Genomic DNA, 14,973 nt, shown 5'->3' on the forward strand with positions numbered 1-14,973 from the left:
CGCCTCATGTCAGCGAAGAGACACAGATGAGTGGTAAGAAAGACAGGGAAAATATGCTTTCTGGAATCAGAGCTCCTGCAGACAGGGCTCACTCTTCTGCCAGCTCCGACCTGCTCCGATGAAAACGAAATAAAAGAGCAAAGGCTGCGCACTTTGAACCAATTATTCGAAGCATCGTATTGAAATGAAATAAAAGGTTAACAGCCCTGGGTGGCATCAAAGTGGAATTTCCTGAATATGTCACCAATGCCATGCAATGCGCCTGTTGCACAGTATCACGCCTGTTGCCGGCCCTCGCGCGGATGACTCTTTGGGATAGCAGAAAGTGGACGGAAGACTTTTAGGATGATAGTAAAAAAAACAGAAGCGAGCACATGACTTTATTTGCGACGATTGGCGAGTTTTGAATAAAATAGTGAAAATGAAGAAAAAGCGTCTTGCTGGAGAATGCGGGCATCGATCCCGCTACCTCTCGCATGCTAAGCGAGCGCTCTACCATCTGAGCTAATTCCCCTCCTCCTCGAAGGCTCTCGATACACTGCTTCAGAGCTGAAGCACAATCTCCGGCTCACACTTGCTTGGCTGTCCAGGGACCTGTAGTGCATAAAGCCCTTTCTCTTCATCTGCGGCAGAGGAAATCACAATCTCACCCCTTTGCCCAAAACAAAATACCTTCAGTGGAGCTACAAGTAAAGCTGCAGATGGCCATCCATTGCAACGAGGATTGGCCAACCAGGTATTAATAGCAGAGTGACTCCACTGCCACGCCCTTTCACGCTGGACCTGCGCTTGTGATCAAGAGGCTGCACGCCAGTCCCATAGACCCGAGAGCCCAATTGAAAAGGTGCTTGCTTCTCACTTTATTTCTCTCGCTATTTCTTGCTGTTTTAGGCCGCTGACACGCCGCCTGCAGCCAAAGGACCAGCGCTGGAGTGCCCTTTGTCATTTTTACCAGCTGGCCATATTTTACAATCGAGCGTCAGAATACCAAACAGGTAAGAGTTAGGTCTGGGAATTGAGTCCACTTTCCATCGTGTGTCCCATAAAGCGGAAGTGTCCAGCCGAGTGCAAGCAGGTGCCTTTTGCCCGCGTGTGCTGGGACACTGCAGCTTTGGACGTGAGCCAACTTGCCCTTTTCAGTGGGCCAGTACCCGTGACTCCAGTGAGAGAAGAGGAAAAGAAAGAACTTTCCCCTTCTCTGTCGAGTGGCCCCAGTGGCCTAATGGATAAGGCACTGGCCTCCTAAGCCAGGGATTGTGGGTTCGAGTCCCATCTGGGGTGGTTCGTGGCATTTTGTTCACACTTCTGCCAAAGCATGCAAAAGGTTTTTGCGGTAGTAGGGGGTGGGCGCAGGCTAGTACTTTGCTGGGCGCTGTGAAGTCCAGAACGTGCTCTGCTGGTAGCAGACTTTAAATGCCGGGAGACTGCAGAGTGTAGCAACGCCTCATGTCAGCGAAGAGACACAGATGAGTGGTAAGAAAGACAGGGAAAATATGCTTTCTGGAATCAGAGCTCCTGCAGACAGGGCTCACTCTTCTGCCAGCTCCGACCTGCTCCGATGAAAACGAAATAAAAGAGCAAAGGCTGCGCACTTTGAACCAATTATTCGAAGCATCGTATTGAAATGAAATAAAAGGTTAACAGCCCTGGGTGGCATCAAAGTGGAATTTCCTGAATATGTCACCAATGCCATGCAATGCGCCTGTTGCACAGTATCACGCCTGTTGCCGGCCCTCGCGCGGATGACTCTTTGGGATAGCAGAAAGTGGACGGAAGACTTTTAGGATGATAGTAAAAAAAACAGAAGCGAGCACATGACTTTATTTGCGACGATTGGCGAGTTTTGAATAAAATAGTGAAAATGAAGAAAAAGCGTCTTGCTGGAGAATGCGGGCATCGATCCCGCTACCTCTCGCATGCTAAGCGAGCGCTCTACCATCTGAGCTAATTCCCCTCCTCCTCGAAGGCTCTCGATACACTGCTTCAGAGCTGAAGCACAATCTCCGGCTCACACTTGCTTGGCTGTCCAGGGACCTGTAGTGCATAAAGCCCTTTCTCTTCATCTGCGGCAGAGGAAATCACAATCTCACCCCTTTGCCCAAAACAAAATACCTTCAGTGGAGCTACAAGTAAAGCTGCAGATGGCCATCCATTGCAACGAGGATTGGCCAACCAGGTATTAATAGCAGAGTGACTCCACTGCCACGCCCTTTCACGCTGGACCTGCGCTTGTGATCAAGAGGCTGCACGCCAGTCCCATAGACCCGAGAGCCCAATTGAAAAGGTGCTTGCTTCTCACTTTATTTCTCTCGCTATTTCTTGCTGTTTTAGGCCGCTGACACGCCGCCTGCAGCCAAAGGACCAGCGCTGGAGTGCCCTTTGTCATTTTTACCAGCTGGCCATATTTTACAATCGAGCGTCAGAATACCAAACAGGTAAGAGTTAGGTCTGGGAATTGAGTCCACTTTCCATCGTGTGTCCCATAAAGCGGAAGTGTCCAGCCGAGTGCAAGCAGGTGCCTTTTGCCCGCGTGTGCTGGGACACTGCAGCTTTGGACGTGAGCCAACTTGCCCTTTTCAGTGGGCCAGTACCCGTGACTCCAGTGAGAGAAGAGGAAAAGAAAGAACTTTCCCCTTCTCTGTCGAGTGGCCCCAGTGGCCTAATGGATAAGGCACTGGCCTCCTAAGCCAGGGATTGTGGGTTCGAGTCCCATCTGGGGTGGTTCGTGGCATTTTGTTCACACTTCTGCCAAAGCATGCAAAAGGTTTTTGCGGTAGTAGGGGGTGGGCGCAGGCTAGTACTTTGCTGGGCGCTGTGAAGTCCAGAACGTGCTCTGCTGGTAGCAGACTTTAAATGCCGGGAGACTGCAGAGTGTAGCAACGCCTCATGTCAGCGAAGAGACACAGATGAGTGGTAAGAAAGACAGGGAAAATATGCTTTCTGGAATCAGAGCTCCTGCAGACAGGGCTCACTCTTCTGCCAGCTCCGACCTGCTCCGATGAAAACGAAATAAAAGAGCAAAGGCTGCGCACTTTGAACCAATTATTCGAAGCATCGTATTGAAATGAAATAAAAGGTTAACAGCCCTGGGTGGCATCAAAGTGGAATTTCCTGAATATGTCACCAATGCCATGCAATGCGCCTGTTGCACAGTATCACGCCTGTTGCCGGCCCTCGCGCGGGTGACTCTTTGGGATAGCAGAAAGTGGACGGAAGACTTTTAGGATGATAGTAAAAAAAACAGAAGCGAGCACATGACTTTATTTGCGACGATTGGCGAGTTTTGAATAAAATAGTGAAAATGAAGAAAAAGCGTCTTGCTGGAGAATGCGGGCATCGATCCCGCTACCTCTCACATGCTAAGCGAGCGCTCTACCATCTGAGCTAATTCCCCTCCTCCTCGAAGGCTCTCGATACACTGCTTCAGAGCTGAAGCACAATCTCCGGCTCACACTTGCTTGGCTGTCCAGGGACCTGTAGTGCATAAAGCCCTTTCTCTTCATCTGCGGCAGAGGAAATCACAATCTCACCCCTTTGCCCAAAACAAAATACCTTCAGTGGAGCTACAAGTAAAGCTGCAGATGGCCATCCATTGCAACGAGGATTGGCCAACCAGGTATTAATAGCAGAGTGACTCCACTGCCACGCCCTTTCACGCTGGACCTGCGCTTGTGATCAAGAGGCTGCACGCCAGTCCCATAGACCCGAGAGCCCAATTGAAAAGGTGCTTGCTTCTCACTTTATTTCTCTCGCTATTTCTTGCTGTTTTAGGCCGCTGACACGCCGCCTGCAGCCAAAGGACCAGCGCTGGAGTGCCCTTTGTCATTTTTACCAGCTGGCCATATTTTACAATCGAGCGTCAGAATACCAAACAGGTAAGAGTTAGGTCTGGGAATTGAGTCCACTTTCCATCGTGTGTCCCATAAAGCGGAAGTGTCCAGCCGAGTGCAAGCAGGTGCCTTTTGCCCGCGTGTGCTGGGACACTGCAGCTTTGGACGTGAGCCAACTTGCCCTTTTCAGTGGGCCAGTACCCGTGACTCCAGTGAGAGAAGAGGAAAAGAAAGAACTTTCCCCTTCTCTGTCGAGTGGCCCCAGTGGCCTAATGGATAAGGCACTGGCCTCCTAAGCCAGGGATTGTGGGTTCGAGTCCCATCTGGGGTGGTTCGTGGCATTTTGTTCACACTTCTGCCAAAGCATGCAAAAGGTTTTTGCGGTAGTAGGGGGTGGGCGCAGGCTAGTACTTTGCTGGGCGCTGTGAAGTCCAGAACGTGCTCTGCTGGTAGCAGACTTTAAATGCCGGGAGACTGCAGAGTGTAGCAACGCCTCATGTCAGCGAAGAGACACAGATGAGTGGTAAGAAAGACAGGGAAAATATGCTTTCTGGAATCAGAGCTCCTGCAGACAGGGCTCACTCTTCTGCCAGCTCCGACCTGCTCCGATGAAAACGAAATAAAAGAGCAAAGGCTGCGCACTTTGAACCAATTATTCGAAGCATCGTATTGAAATGAAATAAAAGGTTAACAGCCCTGGGTGGCATCAAAGTGGAATTTCCTGAATATGTCACCAATGCCATGCAATGCGCCTGTTGCACAGTATCACGCCTGTTGCCGGCCCTCGCGCGGATGACTCTTTGGGATAGCAGAAAGTGGACGGAAGACTTTTAGGATGATAGTAAAAAAAACAGAAGCGAGCACATGACTTTATTTGCGACGATTGGCGAGTTTTGAATAAAATAGTGAAAATGAAGTAAAAGCGTCTTGCTGGAGAATGCGGGCATCGATCCCGCTACCTCTCGCATGCTAAGCGAGCGCTCTACCATCTGAGCTAATTCCCCTCCTCCTCGAAGGCTCTCGATACACTGCTTCAGAGCTGAAGCACAGTCTCCGGCTCACACTTGCTTGGCTGTCCAGGGACCTGTAGTGCATAAAGCCCTTTCTCTTCATCTGCCGCAGAGGAAATCACAATCTCACCCCTTTGCCCAAAACAAAATACCTTCAGTGGAGCTACAAGTAAAGCTGCAGATGGCCATCCATTGCAACGAGGATTGGCCAACCAGGTATTAATAGCAGAGTGACTCCACTGCCACGCCCTATCACGCTGGACCTGCGCTTGTGATCAAGAGGCTGCACGCCAGTCCCATAGACCCGAGAGCCCAATTGAAAAGGTGCTTGCTTCTCACTTTATTTCTCTCGCTATTTCTTGCTGTTTTAGGCCGCTGACACGCCGCCTGCAGCCAAAGGACCAGCGCTGGAGTGCCCTTTGTCATTTTTACCAGCTGGCCATATTTTACAATCGAGCGTCAGAATACCAAACAGGTAAGAGTTAGGTCTGGGAATTGAGTCCACTTTCCATCGTGTGTCCCATAAAGCGGAAGTGTCCAGCCGAGTGCAAGCAGGTGCCTTTTGCCCGCGTGTGCTGGGACACTGCAGCTTTGGACGTGAGCCAACTTGCCCTTTTCAGTGGGCCAGTACCCGTGACTCCAGTGAGAGAAGAGGAAAAGAAAGAACTTTCCCCTTCTCTGTCGAGTGGCCCCAGTGGCCTAATGGATAAGGCACTGGCCTCCTAAGCCAGGGATTGTGGGTTCGAGTCCCATCTGGGGTGGTTCGTGGCATTTTGTTCACACTTCTGCCAAAGCATGCAAAAGGTTTTTGCGGTAGTAGGGGGTGGGCGCAGGCTAGTACTTTGCTGGGCGCTGTGAAGTCCAGAACGTGCTCTGCTGGTAGCAGACTTTAAATGCCGGGAGACTGCAGAGTGTAGCAACGCCTCATGTCAGCGAAGAGACACAGATGAGTGGTAAGAAAGACAGGGAAAATATGCTTTCTGGAATCAGAGCTCCTGCAGACAGGGCTCACTCTTCTGCCAGCTCCGACCTGCTCCGATGAAAACGAAATAAAAGAGCAAAGGCTGCGCACTTTGAACCAATTATTCGAAGCATCGTATTGAAATGAAATAAAAGGTTAACAGCCCTGGGTGGCATCAAAGTGGAATTTCCTGAATATGTCACCAATGCCATGCAATGCGCCTGTTGCACAGTATCACGCCTGTTGCCGGCCCTCGCGCGGGTGACTCTTTGGGATAGCAGAAAGTGGACGGAAGACTTTTAGGATGATAGTAAAAAAAACAGAAGCGAGCACATGACTTTATTTGCGACGATTGGCGAGTTTTGAATAAAATAGTGAAAATGAAGAAAAAGCGTCTTGCTGGAGAATGCGGGCATCGATCCCGCTACCTCTCACATGCTAAGCGAGCGCTCTACCATCTGAGCTAATTCCCCTCCTCCTCGAAGGCTCTCGATACACTGCTTCAGAGCTGAAGCACAATCTCCGGCTCACACTTGCTTGGCTGTCCAGGGACCTGTAGTGCATAAAGCCCTTTCTCTTCATCTGCGGCAGAGGAAATCACAATCTCACCCCTTTGCCCAAAACAAAATACCTTCAGTGGAGCTACAAGTAAAGCTGCAGATGGCCATCCATTGCAACGAGGATTGGCCAACCAGGTATTAATAGCAGAGTGACTCCACTGCCACGCCCTTTCACGCTGGACCTGCGCTTGTGATCAAGAGGCTGCACGCCAGTCCCATAGACCCGAGAGCCCAATTGAAAAGGTGCTTGCTTCTCACTTTATTTCTCTCGCTATTTCTTGCTGTTTTAGGCCGCTGACACGCCGCCTGCAGCCAAAGGACCAGCGCTGGAGTGCCCTTTGTCATTTTTACCAGCTGGCCATATTTTACAATCGAGCGTCAGAATACCAAACAGGTAAGAGTTAGGTCTGGGAATTGAGTCCACTTTCCATCGTGTGTCCCATAAAGCGGAAGTGTCCAGCCGAGTGCAAGCAGGTGCCTTTTGCCCGCGTGTGCTGGGACACTGCAGCTTTGGACGTGAGCCAACTTGCCCTTTTCAGTGGGCCAGTACCCGTGACTCCAGTGAGAGAAGAGGAAAAGAAAGAACTTTCCCCTTCTCTGTCGAGTGGCCCCAGTGGCCTAATGGATAAGGCACTGGCCTCCTAAGCCAGGGATTGTGGGTTCGAGTCCCATCTGGGGTGGTTCGTGGCATTTTGTTCACACTTCTGCCAAAGCATGCAAAAGGTTTTTGCGGTAGTAGGGGGTGGGCGCAGGCTAGTACTTTGCTGGGCGCTGTGAAGTCCAGAACGTGCTCTGCTGGTAGCAGACTTTAAATGCCGGGAGACTGCAGAGTGTAGCAACGCCTCATGTCAGCGAAGAGACACAGATGAGTGGTAAGAAAGACAGGGAAAATATGCTTTCTGGAATCAGAGCTCCTGCAGACAGGGCTCACTCTTCTGCCAGCTCCGACCTGCTCCGATGAAAACGAAATAAAAGAGCAAAGGCTGCGCACTTTGAACCAATTATTCGAAGCATCGTATTGAAATGAAATAAAAGGTTAACAGCCCTGGGTGGCATCAAAGTGGAATTTCCTGAATATGTCACCAATGCCATGCAATGCGCCTGTTGCACAGTATCACGCCTGTTGCCGGCCCTCGCGCGGATGACTCTTTGGGATAGCAGAAAGTGGACGGAAGACTTTTAGGATGATAGTAAAAAAAACAGAAGCGAGCACATGACTTTATTTGCGACGATTGGCGAGTTTTGAATAAAATAGTGAAAATGAAGAAAAAGCGTCTTGCTGGAGAATGCGGGCATCGATCCCGCTACCTCTCGCATGCTAAGCGAGCGCTCTACCATCTGAGCTAATTCCCCTCCTCCTCGAAGGCTCTCGATACACTGCTTCAGAGCTGAAGCACAGTCTCCGGCTCACACTTGCTTGGCTGTCCAGGGACCTGTAGTGCATAAAGCCCTTTCTCTTCATCTGCCGCAGAGGAAATCACAATCTCACCCCTTTGCCCAAAACAAAATACCTTCAGTGGAGCTACAAGTAAAGCTGCAGATGGCCATCCATTGCAACGAGGATTGGCCAACCAGGTATTAATAGCAGAGTGACTCCACTCCCACGCCCTTTCACGCTGGACCTGCGCTTGTGATCAAGAGGCTGCACGCCAGTCCCATAGACCCGAGAGCCCAATTGAAAAGGTGCTTGCTTCTCACTTTATTTCTCTCGCTATTTCTTGCTGTTTTAGGCCGCTGACACGCCGCCTGCAGCCAAAGGACCAGCGCTGGAGTGCCCTTTGTCATTTTTACCAGCTGGCCATATTTTACAATCGAGCGTCAGAATACCAAACAGGTAAGAGTTAGGTCTGGGAATTGAGTCCACTTTCCATCGTGTGTCCCATAAAGCGGAAGTGTCCAGCCGAGTGCAAGCAGGTGCCTCTTGCCCGCGTGTGCTGGGACACTGCAGCTTTGGACGTGAGCCAACTTGCCCTTTTCAGTGGGCCAGTACCCGTGACTCCAGTGAGAGAAGAGGAAAAGAAAGAACTTTCCCCTTCTCTGTCGAGTTGCCCCAGTGGCCTAATGGATAAGGCACTGGCCTCCTAAGCCAGGGATTGTGGGTTCGAGTCCCATCTGGGGTGGTTCGTGGCATTTTGTTCACACTTCTGCCAAAGCATGCAAAAGGTTTTTGAGGTAGTAGGGGGTGGGCGCAGGCTAGTACTTTGCTGGGCGCTGTGAAGTCCAGAACGTGCTCTGCTGGTAGCAGACTTTAAATGCCGGGAGACTGCAGAGTGTAGCAACGCCTCATGTCAGCGAAGAGACACAGATGAGTGGTAAGAAAGACAGGGAAAATATGCTTTCTGGAATCAGAGCTCCTGCAGACAGGGCTCACTCTTCTGCCAGCTCCGACCTGCTCCGATGAAAACGAAATAAAAGAGCAAAGGCTGCGCACTTTGAACCAATTATTCGAAGCATCGTATTGAAATGAAATAAAAGGTTAACAGCCCTGGGTGGCATCAAAGTGGAATTTCCTGAATATGTCACCAATGCCATGCAATGCGCCTGTTGCACAGTATCACGCCTGTTGCCGGCCCTCGCGCGGGTGACTCTTTGGGATAGCAGAAAGTGGACGGAAGACTTTTAGGATGATAGTAAAAAAAACAGAAGCGAGCACATGACTTTATTTGCGACGATTGGCGAGTTTTGAATAAAATAGTGAAAATGAAGAAAAAGCGTCTTGCTGGAGAATGCGGGCATCGATCCCGCTACCTCTCGCATGCTAAGCGAGCGCTCTACCATCTGAGCTAATTCCCCTCCTCCTCGAAGGCTCTCGATACACTGCTTCAGAGCTGAAGCACAATCTCCGGCTCACACTTGCTTGGCTGTCCAGGGACCTGTAGTGCATAAAGCCCTTTCTCTTCATCTGCGGCAGAGGAAATCACAATCTCACCCCTTTGCCCAAAACAAAATACCTTCAGTGGAGCTACAAGTAAAGCTGCAGATGGCCATCCATTGCAACGAGGATTGGCCAACCAGGTATTAATAGCAGAGTGACTCCACTGCCACGCCCTTTCACGCTGGACCTGCGCTTGTGATCAAGAGGCTGCACGCCAGTCCCATAGACCCGAGAGCCCAATTGAAAAGGTGCTTGCTTCTCACTTTATTTCTCTCGCTATTTCTTGCTGTTTTAGGCCGCTGACACGCCGCCTGCAGCCAAAGGACCAGCGCTGGAGTGCCCTTTGTCATTTTTACCAGCTGGCCATATTTTACAATCGAGCGTCAGAATACCAAACAGGTAAGAGTTAGGTCTGGGAATTGAGTCCACTTTCCATCGTGTGTCCCATAAAGCGGAAGTGTCCAGCCGAGTGCAAGCAGGTGCCTTTTGCCCGCGTGTGCTGGGACACTGCAGCTTTGGACGTGAGCCAACTTGCCCTTTTCAGTGGGCCAGTACCCGTGACTCCAGTGAGAGAAGAGGAAAAGAAAGAACTTTCCCCTTCTCTGTCGAGTGGCCCCAGTGGCCTAATGGATAAGGCACTGGCCTCCTAAGCCAGGGATTGTGGGTTCGAGTCCCATCTGGGGTGGTTCGTGGCATTTTGTTCACACTTCTGCCAAAGCATGCAAAAGGTTTTTGCGGTAGTAGGGGGTGGGCGCAGGCTAGTACTTTGCTGGGCGCTGTGAAGTCCAGAACGTGCTCTGCTGGTAGCAGACTTTAAATGCCGGGAGACTGCAGAGTGTAGCAACGCCTCATGTCAGCGAAGAGACACAGATGAGTGGTAAGAAAGACAGGGAAAATATGCTTTCTGGAATCAGAGCTCCTGCAGACAGGGCTCACTCTTCTGCCAGCTCCGACCTGCTCCGATGAAAACGAAATAAAAGAGCAAAGGCTGCGCACTTTGAACCAATTATTCGAAGCATCGTATTGAAATGAAATAAAAGGTTAACAGCCCTGGGTGGCATCAAAGTGGAATTTCCTGAATATGTCACCAATGCCATGCAATGCGCCTGTTGCACAGTATCACGCCTGTTGCCGGCCCTCGCGCGGATGACTCTTTGGGATAGCAGAAAGTGGACGGAAGACTTTTAGGATGATAGTAAAAAAAACAGAAGCGAGCACATGACTTTATTTGCGACGATTGGCGAGTTTTGAATAAAATAGTGAAAATGAAGTAAAAGCGTCTTGCTGGAGAATGCGGGCATCGATCCCGCTACCTCTCGCATGCTAAGCGAGCGCTCTACCATCTGAGCTAATTCCCCTCCTCCTCGAAGGCTCTCGATACACTGCTTCAGAGCTGAAGCACAGTCTCCGGCTCACACTTGCTTGGCTGTCCAGGGACCTGTAGTGCATAAAGCCCTTTCTCTTCATCTGCCGCAGAGGAAATCACAATCTCACCCCTTTGCCCAAAACAAAATACCTTCAGTGGAGCTACAAGTAAAGCTGCAGATGGCCATCCATTGCAACGAGGATTGGCCAACCAGGTATTAATAGCAGAGTGACTCCACTGCCACGCCCTATCACGCTGGACCTGCGCTTGTGATCAAGAGGCTGCACGCCAGTCCCATAGACCCGAGAGCCCAATTGAAAAGGTGCTTGCTTCTCACTTTATTTCTCTCGCTATTTCTTGCTGTTTTAGGCCGCTGACACGCCGCCTGCAGCCAAAGGACCAGCGCTGGAGTGCCCTTTGTCATTTTTACCAGCTGGCCATATTTTACAATCGAGCGTCAGAATACCAAACAGGTAAGAGTTAGGTCTGGGAATTGAGTCCACTTTCCATCGTGTGTCCCATAAAGCGGAAGTGTCCAGCCGAGTGCAAGCAGGTGCCTTTTGCCCGCGTGTGCTGGGACACTGCAGCTTTGGACGTGAGCCAACTTGCCCTTTTCAGTGGGCCAGTACCCGTGACTCCAGTGAGAGAAGAGGAAAAGAAAGAACTTTCCCCTTCTCTGTCGAGTGGCCCCAGTGGCCTAATGGATAAGGCACTGGCCTCCTAAGCCAGGGATTGTGGGTTCGAGTCCCATCTGGGGTGGTTCGTGGCATTTTGTTCACACTTCTGCCAAAGCATGCAAAAGGTTTTTGCGGTAGTAGGGGGTGGGCGCAGGCTAGTACTTTGCTGGGCGCTGTGAAGTCCAGAACGTGCTCTGCTGGTAGCAGACTTTAAATGCCGGGAGACTGCAGAGTGTAGCAACGCCTCATGTCAGCGAAGAGACACAGATGAGTGGTAAGAAAGACAGGGAAAATATGCTTTCTGGAATCAGAGCTCCTGCAGACAGGGCTCACTCTTCTGCCAGCTCCGACCTGCTCCGATGAAAACGAAATAAAAGAGCAAAGGCTGCGCACTTTGAACCAATTATTCGAAGCATCGTATTGAAATGAAATAAAAGGTTAACAGCCCTGGGTGGCATCAAAGTGGAATTTCCTGAATATGTCACCAATGCCATGCAATGCGCCTGTTGCACAGTATCACGCCTGTTGCCGGCCCTCACGCGGGTGACTCTTTGGGATAGCAGAAAGTGGACGGAAGACTTTTAGGATGATAGTAAAAAAAACAGAAGCGAGCACATGACTTTATTTGCGACGATTGGCGAGTTTTGAATAAAATAGTGAAAATGAAGAAAAAGCGTCTTGCTGGAGAATGCGGGCATCGATCCCGCTACCTCTCACATGCTAAGCGAGCGCTCTACCATCTGAGCTAATTCCCCTCCTCCTCGAAGGCTCTCGATACACTGCTTCAGAGCTGAAGCACAATCTCCGGCTCACACTTGCTTGGCTGTCCAGGGACCTGTAGTGCATAAAGCCCTTTCTCTTCATCTGCGGCAGAGGAAATCACAATCTCACCCCTTTGCCCAAAACAAAATACCTTCAGTGGAGCTACAAGTAAAGCTGCAGATGGCCATCCATTGCAACGAGGATTGGCCAACCAGGTATTAATAGCAGAGTGACTCCACTGCCACGCCCTTTCACGCTGGACCTGCGCTTGTGATCAAGAGGCTGCACGCCAGTCCCATAGACCCGAGAGCCCAATTGAAAAGGTGCTTGCTTCTCACTTTATTTCTCTCGCTATTTCTTGCTGTTTTAGGCCGCTGACACGCCGCCTGCAGCCAAAGGACCAGCGCTGGAGTGCCCTTTGTCATTTTTACCAGCTGGCCATATTTTACAATCGAGCGTCAGAATACCAAACAGGTAAGAGTTAGGTCTGGGAATTGAGTCCACTTTCCATCGTGTGTCCCATAAAGCGGAAGTGTCCAGCCGAGTGCAAGCAGGTGCCTTTTGCCCGCGTGTGCTGGGACACTGCAGCTTTGGACGTGAGCCAACTTGCCCTTTTCAGTGGGCCAGTACCCGTGACTCCAGTGAGAGAAGAGGAAAAGAAAGAACTTTCCCCTTCTCTGTCGAGTGGCCCCAGTGGCCTAATGGATAAGGCACTGGCCTCCTAAGCCAGGGATTGTGGGTTCGAGTCCCATCTGGGGTGGTTCGTGGCATTTTGTTCACACTTCTGCCAAAGCATGCAAAAGGTTTTTGCGGTAGTAGGGGGTGGGCGCAGGCTAGTACTTTGCTGGGCGCTGTGAAGTCCAGAACGTGCTCTGCTGGTAGCAGACTTTAAATGCCGGGAGACTGCAGAGTGTAGCAACGCCTCATGTCAGCGAAGAGACACAGATGAGTGGTAAGAAAGACAGGGAAAATATGCTTTCTGGAATCAGAGCTCCTGCAGACAGGGCTCACTCTTCTGCCAGCTCCGACCTGCTCCGATGAAAACGAAATAAAAGAGCAAAGGCTGCGCACTTTGAACCAATTATTCGAAGCATCGTATTGAAATGAAATAAAAGGTTAACAGCCCTGGGTGGCATCAAAGTGGAATTTCCTGAATATGTCACCAATGCCATGCAATGCGCCTGTTGCACAGTATCACGCCTGTTGCCGGCCCTCGCGCGGATGACTCTTTGGGATAGCAGAAAGTGGACGGAAGACTTTTAGGATGATAGTAAAAAAAACAGAAGCGAGCACATGACTTTATTTGCGACGATTGGCGAGTTTTGAATAAAATAGTGAAAATGAAGAAAAAGCGTCTTGCTGGAGAATGCGGGCATCGATCCCGCTACCTCTCGCATGCTAAGCGAGCGCTCTACCATCTGAGCTAATTCCCCTCCTCCTCGAAGGCTCTCGATACACTGCTTCAGAGCTGAAGCACAGTCTCCGGCTCACACTTGCTTGGCTGTCCAGGGACCTGTAGTGCATAAAGCCCTTTCTCTTCATCTGCCGCAGAGGAAATCACAATCTCACCCCTTTGCCCAAAACAAAATACCTTCAGTGGAGCTACAAGTAAAGCTGCAGATGGCCATCCATTGCAACGAGGATTGGCCAACCAGGTATTAATAGCAGAGTGACTCCACTCCCACGCCCTTTCACGCTGGACCTGCGCTTGTGATCAAGAGGCTGCACGCCAGTCCCATAGACCCGAGAGCCCAATTGAAAAGGTGCTTGCTTCTCACTTTATTTCTCTCGCTATTTCTTGCTGTTTTAGGCCGCTGACACGCCGCCTGCAGCCAAAGGACCAGCGCTGGAGTGCCCTTTGTCATTTTTACCAGCTGGCCATATTTTACAATCGAGCGTCAGAATACCAAACAGGTAAGAGTTAGGTCTGGGAATTGAGTCCACTTTCCATCGTGTGTCCCATAAAGCGGAAGTGTCCAGCCGAGTGCAAGCAGGTGCCTCTTGCCCGCGTGTGCTGGGACACTGCAGCTTTGGACGTGAGCCAACTTGCCCTTTTCAGTGGGCCAGTACCCGTGACTCCAGTGAGAGAAGAGGAAAAGAAAGAACTTTCCCCTTCTCTGTCGAGTTGCCCCAGTGGCCTAATGGATAAGGCACTGGCCTCCTAAGCCAGGGATTGTGGGTTCGAGTCCCATCTGGGGTGGTTCGTGGCATTTTGTTCACACTTCTGCCAAAGCATGCAAAAGGTTTTTGAGGTAGTAGGGGGTGGGCGCAGGCTAGTACTTTGCTGGGCGCTGTGAAGTCCAGAACGTGCTCTGCTGGTAGCAGACTTTAAATGCCGGGAGACTGCAGAGTGTAGCAACGCCTCATGTCAGCGAAGAGACACAGATGAGTGGTAAGAAAGACAGGGAAAATATGCTTTCTGGAATCAGAGCTCCTGCAGACAGGGCTCACTCTTCTGCCAGCTCCGACCTGCTCCGATGAAAACGAAATAAAAGAGCAAAGGCTGCGCACTTTGAACCAATTATTCGAAGCATCGTATTGAAATGAAATAAAAGGTTAACAGCCCTGGGTGGCATCAAAGTGGAATTTCCTGAATATGTCACCAATGCCATGCAATGCGCCTGTTGCACAGTATCACGCCTGTTGCCGGCCCTCGCGCGGGTGACTCTTTGGGATAGCAGAAAGTGGACGGAAGACTTTTAGGATGATAGTAAAAAAAACAGAAGCGAGCACATGACTTTATTTGCGACGATTGGCGAGTTTTGAATAAAATAGTGAAAATGAAGAAAAAGCGTCTTGCTGGAGAATGCGGGCATCGATCCCGCTACCTCTCGCATGCTAAGCGAGCGCTCTACCATCTGAGCTAATTCCCCTCCTCCTCGAAGGCTCTCGATACACTGCTTCAGAGCTGAAGCACAATCTCCGGCTCACA

At 50.5% G+C, this 14,973-nt stretch overlaps 21 non-coding genes across 21 annotated transcripts; 10 read left to right on the plus strand and 11 right to left on the minus strand.

The window, feature by feature from the left end:
* Window positions 1-441: 441 nt before the first annotated feature.
* On the minus strand, window positions 442-514 carry TRNAA-AGC (transfer RNA alanine (anticodon AGC)). The gene has a single exon. It is a non-coding gene; the product is annotated as a tRNA-Ala (tRNA).
* Window positions 515-1,208: 694 nt separating this feature from the next.
* On the plus strand, window positions 1,209-1,281 carry TRNAR-CCU (transfer RNA arginine (anticodon CCU)). The gene has a single exon. It is a non-coding gene; the product is annotated as a tRNA-Arg (tRNA).
* A 600-nt stretch (window positions 1,282-1,881) lies between these two features.
* TRNAA-AGC (transfer RNA alanine (anticodon AGC)) lies at window positions 1,882-1,954 on the minus strand. Its single transcript has one exon. It is a non-coding gene; the product is annotated as a tRNA-Ala (tRNA).
* Window positions 1,955-2,648: 694 nt separating this feature from the next.
* On the plus strand, window positions 2,649-2,721 carry TRNAR-CCU (transfer RNA arginine (anticodon CCU)). Its single transcript has one exon. It is a non-coding gene; the product is annotated as a tRNA-Arg (tRNA).
* A 600-nt stretch (window positions 2,722-3,321) lies between these two features.
* On the minus strand, window positions 3,322-3,394 carry TRNAA-AGC (transfer RNA alanine (anticodon AGC)). Its single transcript has one exon. It is a non-coding gene; the product is annotated as a tRNA-Ala (tRNA).
* A 694-nt stretch (window positions 3,395-4,088) lies between these two features.
* Window positions 4,089-4,161, plus strand: TRNAR-CCU (transfer RNA arginine (anticodon CCU)). The gene has a single exon. It is a non-coding gene; the product is annotated as a tRNA-Arg (tRNA).
* A 600-nt stretch (window positions 4,162-4,761) lies between these two features.
* TRNAA-AGC (transfer RNA alanine (anticodon AGC)) lies at window positions 4,762-4,834 on the minus strand. The gene has a single exon. It is a non-coding gene; the product is annotated as a tRNA-Ala (tRNA).
* A 694-nt stretch (window positions 4,835-5,528) lies between these two features.
* TRNAR-CCU (transfer RNA arginine (anticodon CCU)) lies at window positions 5,529-5,601 on the plus strand. The gene has a single exon. It is a non-coding gene; the product is annotated as a tRNA-Arg (tRNA).
* Window positions 5,602-6,201: 600 nt separating this feature from the next.
* On the minus strand, window positions 6,202-6,274 carry TRNAA-AGC (transfer RNA alanine (anticodon AGC)). The gene has a single exon. It is a non-coding gene; the product is annotated as a tRNA-Ala (tRNA).
* Window positions 6,275-6,968: 694 nt separating this feature from the next.
* TRNAR-CCU (transfer RNA arginine (anticodon CCU)) lies at window positions 6,969-7,041 on the plus strand. Its single transcript has one exon. It is a non-coding gene; the product is annotated as a tRNA-Arg (tRNA).
* A 600-nt stretch (window positions 7,042-7,641) lies between these two features.
* TRNAA-AGC (transfer RNA alanine (anticodon AGC)) lies at window positions 7,642-7,714 on the minus strand. The gene has a single exon. It is a non-coding gene; the product is annotated as a tRNA-Ala (tRNA).
* A 694-nt stretch (window positions 7,715-8,408) lies between these two features.
* Window positions 8,409-8,481, plus strand: TRNAR-CCU (transfer RNA arginine (anticodon CCU)). Its single transcript has one exon. It is a non-coding gene; the product is annotated as a tRNA-Arg (tRNA).
* Window positions 8,482-9,081: 600 nt separating this feature from the next.
* Window positions 9,082-9,154, minus strand: TRNAA-AGC (transfer RNA alanine (anticodon AGC)). Its single transcript has one exon. It is a non-coding gene; the product is annotated as a tRNA-Ala (tRNA).
* Window positions 9,155-9,848: 694 nt separating this feature from the next.
* Window positions 9,849-9,921, plus strand: TRNAR-CCU (transfer RNA arginine (anticodon CCU)). The gene has a single exon. It is a non-coding gene; the product is annotated as a tRNA-Arg (tRNA).
* A 600-nt stretch (window positions 9,922-10,521) lies between these two features.
* Window positions 10,522-10,594, minus strand: TRNAA-AGC (transfer RNA alanine (anticodon AGC)). Its single transcript has one exon. It is a non-coding gene; the product is annotated as a tRNA-Ala (tRNA).
* Window positions 10,595-11,288: 694 nt separating this feature from the next.
* Window positions 11,289-11,361, plus strand: TRNAR-CCU (transfer RNA arginine (anticodon CCU)). Its single transcript has one exon. It is a non-coding gene; the product is annotated as a tRNA-Arg (tRNA).
* A 600-nt stretch (window positions 11,362-11,961) lies between these two features.
* On the minus strand, window positions 11,962-12,034 carry TRNAA-AGC (transfer RNA alanine (anticodon AGC)). The gene has a single exon. It is a non-coding gene; the product is annotated as a tRNA-Ala (tRNA).
* A 694-nt stretch (window positions 12,035-12,728) lies between these two features.
* TRNAR-CCU (transfer RNA arginine (anticodon CCU)) lies at window positions 12,729-12,801 on the plus strand. The gene has a single exon. It is a non-coding gene; the product is annotated as a tRNA-Arg (tRNA).
* A 600-nt stretch (window positions 12,802-13,401) lies between these two features.
* On the minus strand, window positions 13,402-13,474 carry TRNAA-AGC (transfer RNA alanine (anticodon AGC)). The gene has a single exon. It is a non-coding gene; the product is annotated as a tRNA-Ala (tRNA).
* Window positions 13,475-14,168: 694 nt separating this feature from the next.
* TRNAR-CCU (transfer RNA arginine (anticodon CCU)) lies at window positions 14,169-14,241 on the plus strand. Its single transcript has one exon. It is a non-coding gene; the product is annotated as a tRNA-Arg (tRNA).
* Window positions 14,242-14,841: 600 nt separating this feature from the next.
* On the minus strand, window positions 14,842-14,914 carry TRNAA-AGC (transfer RNA alanine (anticodon AGC)). The gene has a single exon. It is a non-coding gene; the product is annotated as a tRNA-Ala (tRNA).
* Between the last annotated feature and the right edge of the window lie 59 nt (window positions 14,915-14,973).

The sequence above is a fragment of the Ambystoma mexicanum genome, chromosome 5q (genome assembly GCF_040938575.1).
Source record: "Ambystoma mexicanum isolate Mex_15411 chromosome 5q, UKY_AmexF1_1, whole genome shotgun sequence".
NCBI classification, from domain to species: domain Eukaryota; kingdom Metazoa; phylum Chordata; class Amphibia; order Caudata; family Ambystomatidae; genus Ambystoma; species Ambystoma mexicanum.